The sequence below is a fragment of the Ixodes scapularis genome, unplaced genomic scaffold, assembly GCF_016920785.2.
Source record: "Ixodes scapularis isolate PalLabHiFi unplaced genomic scaffold, ASM1692078v2 PGA_scaffold2__306_contigs__length_199485367, whole genome shotgun sequence".
In the NCBI taxonomy this organism is placed as follows: domain Eukaryota; kingdom Metazoa; phylum Arthropoda; class Arachnida; order Ixodida; family Ixodidae; genus Ixodes; species Ixodes scapularis.
Window position 1 is genome coordinate 71,466,773 of NW_024609857.1, and position 8,930 is coordinate 71,475,702.

The 8,930-nt window shown below is 45.5% G+C and overlaps 1 pseudogene; it reads right to left on the reverse strand.

Moving 5' to 3' along the window:
* Positions 1 to 656: 656 nt before the first annotated feature.
* On the reverse strand, positions 657 to 2,444 carry LOC115310692 (annotated as a pseudogene).
* Positions 2,445 to 8,930: the final 6,486 nt, after the last annotated feature.

Below are 8,930 nucleotides of genomic sequence, written 5' to 3' on the forward strand. Positions count from 1 at the left end.
AGCACCTGACTAAACGCTTAAAAAATTATTAGCTCAGGTGTACTAATTTCATCTTCAAAATCTGAATCAAGCCTGTTGCATAAATGTTTACAGTGGGAAGCTGGTCTGCCTCGAAATGGCACCTGGTGTCTCAGCTGTGAGGGCCAATTTCTTCGATGTAGTAGAACTGCTAACCTGGAGTTTCTAACGTGCATTACACGGTACCATATTTTACGGTCCATAAGTCGCACCATTGTATAAGCCAAACCTCCTATAAACAGTTGTTTTTACGAAAAAGTTGGTACATAAGTCGCACCTTTGTATAAGTAGTACTTATATATTTGCACGGTCATCCTGTGGCAAGGCTGCATAACTGAAGTCCATACATATAGAGAAAAACGTACATAGGTCGCACCACTATAACATGCGCCGAGTGAGGTTGTGGAAAACAAAAACCACAGTTTCTACACAGAAAAATATTGTAACCATTACATGACTATGAAATTACAGTTACTGTACATTACAATATTTTCAGAAGCCAACAGTTGAGCGAAGTCTCCAAAGTGTGCATTACCATATTTGCAGCATTTTCTGCACAAACGGAAGGAACAGGTACGAGAAGACAGATAAACAATGTCTTGTACTTGGCTCAGTTCGAGACATTGTTTATTGTCTTCTTATTTCTTTATAATTGGTGCCTGCATGTTCACAAGAGCGGAGCATATTTGGACGACCTGGTCCATTTGTGGGATTAGAGTGAGCGGGATTCTGTGTTTCAAAATGTGGAAATTTTTCAGCCGTTGAATTACTCTCTACACATGGATGCGGACCTGCGCAATATGGAAGGTGTTGTCCATGTCCTCTTGGAAAAGCTGCTGACCTCCAACTGAGAAAGGCGGAATGACAAGCACAGCACCCTTCTCAGCCATGGTAGTCCGGATGCTGGGAAAGCCCTTGTCGCTTAAAACGACATCGCCGGGTTGAACCAAATATAGAAACCCTGAATTTACTGTGATGTGACTGTCACTGTGTCGCCCCCCATAGATTTTAGATACGAATGAAACCATGCCATTAGAAATTATGCCAATTAGTAATTTGATGGTGTGGCCGCTCTTGTAACTCGAGTGCATGTAGTGCTGCTGCTCAGGGTCGGAGGGAGTTTCAGTACGAATCTCTGTGCAATCTATGATGAATGTACAGCCTGGATAGTGTGTTTTGAAGGCTGGTGGCAGCGACTCCTTGATGATGTCTCGAGCTGGCACAAACACGCAGCGCTCAGGCCTCACACTTAGAATGTCCAGTAGTGCTTTGAATGTTCGAGACGCTGTCGTCTTGTGGACCGAGAAGAGGGCGACTAGTGCAGTGAAGCTGATCCCCAGTTTAAGCTTCATAGGGAAGAGGGTGAATTTGTCCTCAGCTGAAATGTCGCTCTTTCTGTACCTGGTTGCTGGTCTGAGGCTTAACAACAAACTAAAAACAGTCATGGTGACCCCACATAGGTCCTGGAGAGTGTGCTCGGATGACTTGAGCGACTCGAAGCCAAGGAACCCACACTGCCGTCGCCAGTCTCCCTCCGTGCTTGAAACCTGAAGAGAGAAATTGCAAAATATAAATCACTTCTATACATATTGCCACGCGCTTACGTAGCCAAGTCGGCAGCTCGTCCGGCTCACACGCAGGTGGTTCGGGTTCGATTCCTGGCACTGCATGTAGTTTTATCTATCTTTATGAAAGTAGAAGTTTGGGAAAATTGGAGAACCATCTAGGCCTATTCATGGGCAGAATGTATAGTGCAAGAAGGATCGAGGTAGAATATTCTAGGCTCCCATGGAAGCCGCGCCGCGCCATACAAGTCAGTCTCGCTCTTGTGCTTGATTGCGCTACTCTGTCGACTTTCGACACTACCTCTTTGTATTTGTGTTTTCAGCTAAAGTTTGCCAAATCAAATGCTTTGTTTCTGTTCATTCGTCGCCTCATCATCTGTCATTCGTGACAATATAAGTGCTTTCAATTGAGCTATGCAAAGTAGAAACTAAAGTACGGGAAGTTGCGTGTAATCTTGAAACTAGGACATTTAAATTACCGCATTCACTTGTTCTGCGTGAGTGACCTGGATCGATCCGTCCTGGCGATCCGTTGCGGATAACAAGAGCCTCAGTGGTCCTCCGGTCTGTGGCGTGGGATCACACTGTGTTCCCTAAGGGGCAATAAAAGGTAAAATAGGCTCTATAATAATGCTCATAAATTTGATGCCACAAAGAAATAAAGAATATATCTGCACTGACAATGGTAAATATTGAGGTAAGAAATAGGGGGCATTCATATGTAAAGACAGAATTTGTACCTGCGCTTGTAATGGGGGTTTCTGAATAATATGTTTAACAATCACATAGCCACACAGGATTGCTCACCACTGTAGACGTGTGCTTCTCTGGCACCGCCTCGGCTGCCACGTCCACCAGCATCTGGAGGGGGTCCCAGTCAGTATCAATCTCGTCCTCGGCGGTGTCCTCCGACCTTGGCGGCGCACTGGGAACAGTAGGCGTCTCCAGCTGTGGCGGCTGAGGCTGAAGTCGTCCTGACCTGTTGAGCAGCCTATAAAGGGAACCAATTAGTATTTTTACCATATGTCCCAGAGAGGGTTTTGCGGTGAACAATAAGGCTTTAGAAAAATTTTGAAACAATTGTCAGTAAAACAGGTCATTTTGTACAGCAACAGAGACCTCCTGGGCCGGTTTTCTCGAACCGATGGTAAACCCATTTTTGTAAACCACGGTGCCTAGGAAGGAAAAAGTACCTAGGTACTGTAATAAACGGCTGGATATACACGTTTGCAAGAAAGGCTCCTGTGCGCTGCCATTTTGAGCGATGCTGGCGCCCCGTACCGTCTCCGCCATCTGGGGTGCGCCAGGGGCACGTCATTGGGGTGCGCGATGACAAGATGGTGCCGTTTGCTGCATCGCCGATGGCTTACGTTAGCGGCACACTTACTGTCTCAGAACGCAGGAGGAGGTATCCACACAGAATCGTCACATATTGTAGGACGGGGCATCTTTCAGGGTTAAAGCTGACTTTATAACGATCGCTGCCTCTGTTCCTGCATGTTGTGGAAGCCAGAGCTGCCGCAAGCGCAGCCATCATTGATGCAAAGGCCATGCGACTTTTGGCGCATTCTGAAGAGAGCGCCTTGAGACTTTCGGTCTTTTTGAAAATTTTCGATTTGTTACCGCTTTAGGCATTTTATTTAATTGTCCTTGCTATCTCGCTGTCGAAGACGACACGTGTACGTTTTATAATTATTATTTTTTTTTTTTTAATTTCTTTCTGCGCTCAGTGGTGTACGCTTCGGCGAGAGACGCTTGGCAACATTGTACGACAACCAGCGAACGTCCTGGCTGGAGAGTAGGTCCGCCTCACCTTGGCGCGCGGTTCGAGGTCAAGCCGGGATCCCACTTGCAAAGGTGTATAGAACAACAATAATTATTTTTGATTGGGCAATAAGACGCGCCATCTATCGGTGAAACAAACCAGTCATTTTGTTTATCCTCTTTTTCCGCTGGTTGTCATCGATCTAGTATGGTATTTTAAGTCAAAATATAGTAATGTTGTACTTGAAGACCAATTTATTTGCTTCCGATGGTACGAAAAAATTTTAGCTACTATGCTAGAGTTTGTCGACGAATATTCGAAAATGTAAGAAACATTTCCTTCAATATGTTTCGCCATAAACAACGCGTAACTTTCCCGTGTTTCTTCCAGTCTGGAAACACCGGTGCTGTAGTCTCGTTTTCGTTCCTTGCGACGCACATTTCTGTGATTCCTGCTGATCTCAACTGTTTGCCCTCTCTCCCGTTTGCCCAACCGATTCACCGGTGACGAGAAGCTAAGCTTCTCGTCACCGTTGAATTGCTCGCCACCGGGGATATGTAGAAACCTCAATGCTGTCGGCATACTGTCGGCGCACTGTGAACAAAAAACAGTACAATGTCTCAGCTGTTCACCCGGAACGAAGGCTTTATTGAGGATAACCCCCTTTCTCTGCAAAGTAATCGCTGCTCACGAGTTGGCGTGCATAGTGTAACAAATTAAACGTCTTAGTATAAATATGTACCAACACTCATTCGCAAAACATTTTTTTTACTCACCATAAAAACACTTGCAAGGCTTATATACCGTCATGTCTTGGATCCCGGACTGCTGAAGAGTGATGCGTTCGCGGAATGCTGCCGTCGGTTAGTTTAGTAGTCCCTCTGAACTATCGCTTTGCTTGACGTGCTAATAGGTTGATGGTGAGTCAATAATATAACAGCCAGATCGAAATGGATGTTCAGCAGAACCAAGCAGAACTATTAGCCCTCATTACGCGACGCCGCGGCCATTTTGCTTCTAGGTACTGCTTCTCCCTCGGCGCCCCTGCCACCCCTGCTCTCCTAGTCACGTGACCTGGAATTCCCCCTTTTAGGGACAATAGTTAACTTTAAACCACGGTTCGCATTCGAGAAAACGGGCCCTGGAGTCTGCTTGAGTGGTGCTACATTCTTTTAATTACAAGCGAAATAGCTTCGTGCGTCTTTTTATAACTGTGAGAATATTCTACTTCAAGTCAAATTCAAAAGAATTGCGCATATCACGAAATTCAGTTCCGGTAAATGCAGAATATTGGTCTCGGGTTGTTGTTTTTGTATCGATAAATATCAACCAGCTCGCTTGGCTTTTTTTTAAAGTACATCTTATTCGAAAATGCCCTCCTACTTTCATCGAAAATCAAATCCGGAAATGCAGAGCTCTAGACATAAATCAGGTTACTAGTCCCTCTCCGCGTTGGGTGCCTTTTTTTTTTTTTTTTTTGTACACTGGAGGAAAGATGGTCGGGATGTAAGATGGGTGGGCTTCCGCGTCGTTCCGGCAATCGCCGACGAAATGGGCGCTGCATATCCTGGTCGACGCTGAGGGCATCCAGTTGGAACCGTCCTCGCTGAAAAAAGGAATAATGCAAGACTTTTGTAGCGATATACGAAAAACTGAGACGAAATAAAATGAGAACGACAGGGAGGAGTTTGTCGTCCCGCCTTATTCGATAACAGTACCGCGTCTCGGGGCGTGCACGTGCAGCCGAAGCACGGCAAAAGCGTCTCGGGAGCGTGCACGCGCAGCCAAAGCACGGCAAAAGTGAAGCGCTGGAGAGCGCTCCAGGCGAAAGGCAACGAGAGCGACGCCGTTCGCACCTTGTCAATGACTAAATTTAATATAATATTGCAAAGAAAGTGCGACGTGGCGATCTGGGTCCCGTCAATCACCACACTTAATCGAAGGGATACGCAACATAAATGGGATATCCAGACATACACGCATGGCCAAATTGCTTTGCCGCGTTTGGTATTCACACTGTTTATGTTCTGAAACGGATTCCACCTCGTTTCTCTTTCGGTATATTGAGCGAAATTCATGCATCAACAAAAGAGAAGCTGACTTTTGCCGGCGCACTGCCGCGATCCAGGCTTGGCGTCGTGCACACTCGCACGGCCTTCCAGGAAACCGATAGAACTTCAACGGTTGGCCACTAGTTCTGCGACTACTACAGTCACGAAGGTTATTACTGAGTGCCATGCGCGTGTTCTTTTTTTTTTTTTTTTTTTTATCGCAACTTCCTCGATTAGCGTAGTCCAGTGGCGATGGCGTCGAGGCAAGAAAAACGCGAACCACTCGGATGATAGCGTCCCACCAGGGGCTAGAATGGCGCTGTAGTTGGCGGCGAAACTTGAGTGCTTCGGCGCTATAGACCAGTGTCTGCTCTGTTCCATGGGCGCCGCCATGTTCGTTTATGCTGACGTCATGACACAGAAGGGGGCTGCGTTTTTCGAAAGGCTCAGTTTCTTTTATAAACTTTTGCCCATATCGTATATTTCGTTTCAGCCTAGGTCCGAGCGCGGCCGATATTATGAGCCGAAGGGCCAATCAAACAGCGAAAAAGGCACAACGTCATGGTGTGCTCTCTGCAGTTGATAGGAATAGCCGGTATTCGCCGTCCCTCTGTGCGTGCTCCTTTGCCGGCTAGTCCTATCAAGCGCAGAGAGCACGCCATGACGTTGTGCTTTTTGCGCTGTTTGATTGGCCCTTCGGCTCATAACATCGTCCGCGCTCGGACATAAGGTGAAACTAAGTATAGTGCAAGAACGTAAGAAATGCACAGTCACAAAGCTCCAAGAACCGCTCCGACGCCAAGAGTGTTGTAAAAAGCAAAAATATTGTTTTATGCGCAGCCCCCCTCTTTACAAGAGCCTGCGTTTGAGATTATTATTTCCCATTTTTATCGCTGGGGTCTAGGATATCGGACACTGGTCTATAGAGTGCCCGGTCTCAGATTTGGAGCGCGAGGATCTGGTAGCACAGAGCATCAATGAGCCATTTCTAGGGGAACCTGGACGTCAGCGCACAGCTTTTGCAGCGGCGAGGACTCGAAACACACTCGTTCGCTCGGGAGAAGTGTTTTTCGGCGTCTCGGCCGCAGCGGGGCGCCAGTTACGTGGCTCGCCTTAGGGTTTCCTTTCATCCGTTGTCTGCCGCTCCACCTTTTCCATTTCGGCGGCCGCTTCTCGTGGCGATCTGCCAGGCTTTTACAGTATATAGGAGGCTATGGATAACGTTACCACTGGTGCAACGGGCGCAATGCTGGTGGCGCAAAAACGCAGAGGATAAGAGACGGGAAAACCGCGCGGGCGCTTTTTTTTGCACCCCTAAGGCTTGCGTCTGTTGCACGACTGGTAACTTTAATCCGCCACCGCTCTTCCCACGCGCTCTATATCTTCCTAAAATAAGTTATTTAGTTGTTTTCAATCACGTTAAGCAAGATTTTGATTGGAACGATATCTTTATTACTAATTATTAAAAAGATAACACATCGTAGTTAATTAATGGGCTTGTTATGACCATTATCTGCGTAAATTATATCCCTCGGGCCGTATAACTAATTAGACCGCATTAGTGTAGCTTAAAGTTTTTGTAAAACAATCTATAGAGCATTAAAAAAAACGAAACACCACGCGAAACATGACTCCAGTATAGTGTTCGTAGGCAGTGAACAAAGATTTTAGGAATAGTTTCTGTCATTTTGTAAGATAAAATGCCATGAAACCTGACGTGGTTTCAGCCTTCACCCAATGTTTTTATAAAAGGGAGTCACATTTAACAATACACACATAAAATGCATATTCACGTTCGCTCATAATACAGGCGTTTTGATTTCATCCCGATTCCGCTGTAATTTTTTCTTTTTGCTTTTGTTGTTGTGTTTCATGTTGTCTTCGTTCTTTGTGGGAAGAGGCGACATTTTGACAGTAAAATGTTGAGTGTAACTTTGATGGCAGAGCTTGCTTGCGCTTCGCTTAACCCGTTGTAAGGACTTGGCTTAGAATTCGCGATATGTGTCGTTTTTATTGCCTACAAAGACTGTATGGTTCACAGTATGTAAACCACTATAAATAAACTCAAGCCCAATTTCTTAGAGAGCCAACGTATTAATCAGAGCAAAGAGGCGGCCAAAAGTCATGGGTTACTGTCAAGCGTATTTCACATGACAAAAACGCCCGAAGGCTGCTTGCATGCTATGGTGTTAGCTGTAATACATAATAAACCCACGTGAGAGAGAAATGTCCCATTGTTCGCGTGGTGGCGCATCAATAAACCTCTAAATGGTGCAGATACAAATATATCACTGTTTTTCCATCACTCCCAGCGAAACACGAGCCCTTTTTTGTCTAGGACGCTCGCTGAAAGAAGAAATACAACAACAACCGGATCATGCTTAAATTCGCAAATGGTGTTTGAAACTTACTCGAACGCTGAAATGCGGTCTGCTTCGCACGTGTCCGTCTGCGCACCATAAGAATAATATAATAAACAAACAGTGATATATGACGTATTTTCAGGCCACGCAGAATAACAGTATCCCACAGCTGCAAACCGAGACCTATATTTATTACCAAAAAATATAATTCCAAACGCCAAAATCACAAAACCCTATTTCCGCCTCTGGTGTAATAGAGTATGGAACTCGTACACCAAGTTCAAAGGGGGAGGAAGAGGAAATAACATCGCTTCCAAAGGCTGAGGAATAGGCTGTAAACGGAACGTTCGCATTCTGGCTGAGTTGGCTTAAAAACTGTGCGGCTGAACGGGGACATGCAACAACAAGGTATGTGAAGATTAGCATATATACTCAAAGCGACGTGTATGAGACCCAGGCTGATGAACTCTGCAGTCAGTGACAGGTTAAGAAAGGTTTTCTGGCTGGGGAGGAGGAAGCAAACGGAATGCTGAAGAGAGGAAGAGGTTTTCTGCTTTCTTTTTCAGCATTCCGTCTGCTTGTTCCTCACTTGCCCTCCATTCCCTCGAAAACTTTTCTTAACCTGTAACGCTTCTGTAATTCGGTGGCACTGGTTTTCAGAAATTAGGCTAATATGGCATGAAACTGTGCAAGTGACAGGACTGTGCAAGTGGATTCCTGGTTCTCAATGACGCGGCCTGGCATCGGGTTGGCTAGTGATAGGGCGATATCAGAAACTCGGATGGTATATAAGTGTGGTTTCATGTAATAAAATCAGGTGTTAGTAGCGCACTTTTCTGTCTGATTCTCGTAGTTTTGTCTTTGTTTTTGAGCGCTAAAATGTATTCCAAGTCCTGGTTCTCGCGTCTGGCCCTTTTGGATATTAGTCACGACATCTATCTTTGTGCAACACCACGAGTTAAGTCAGTATTTGGAGTTCTATATTGTATTGATAGAGTAGCTCAGAGTGTGATCGGATTCTAGCAGGAACTTGTCCAAAACACACAAAAAGATTTTGATAAAAACAGCTTTTTGTGCAAGCGTTTTTGCTATTGATTGCCGTTCACGAATACATGCCTCTGTATAAACGGAGTGTGTGTTTTATGTTTATTAAAATGGAGAGATGGGA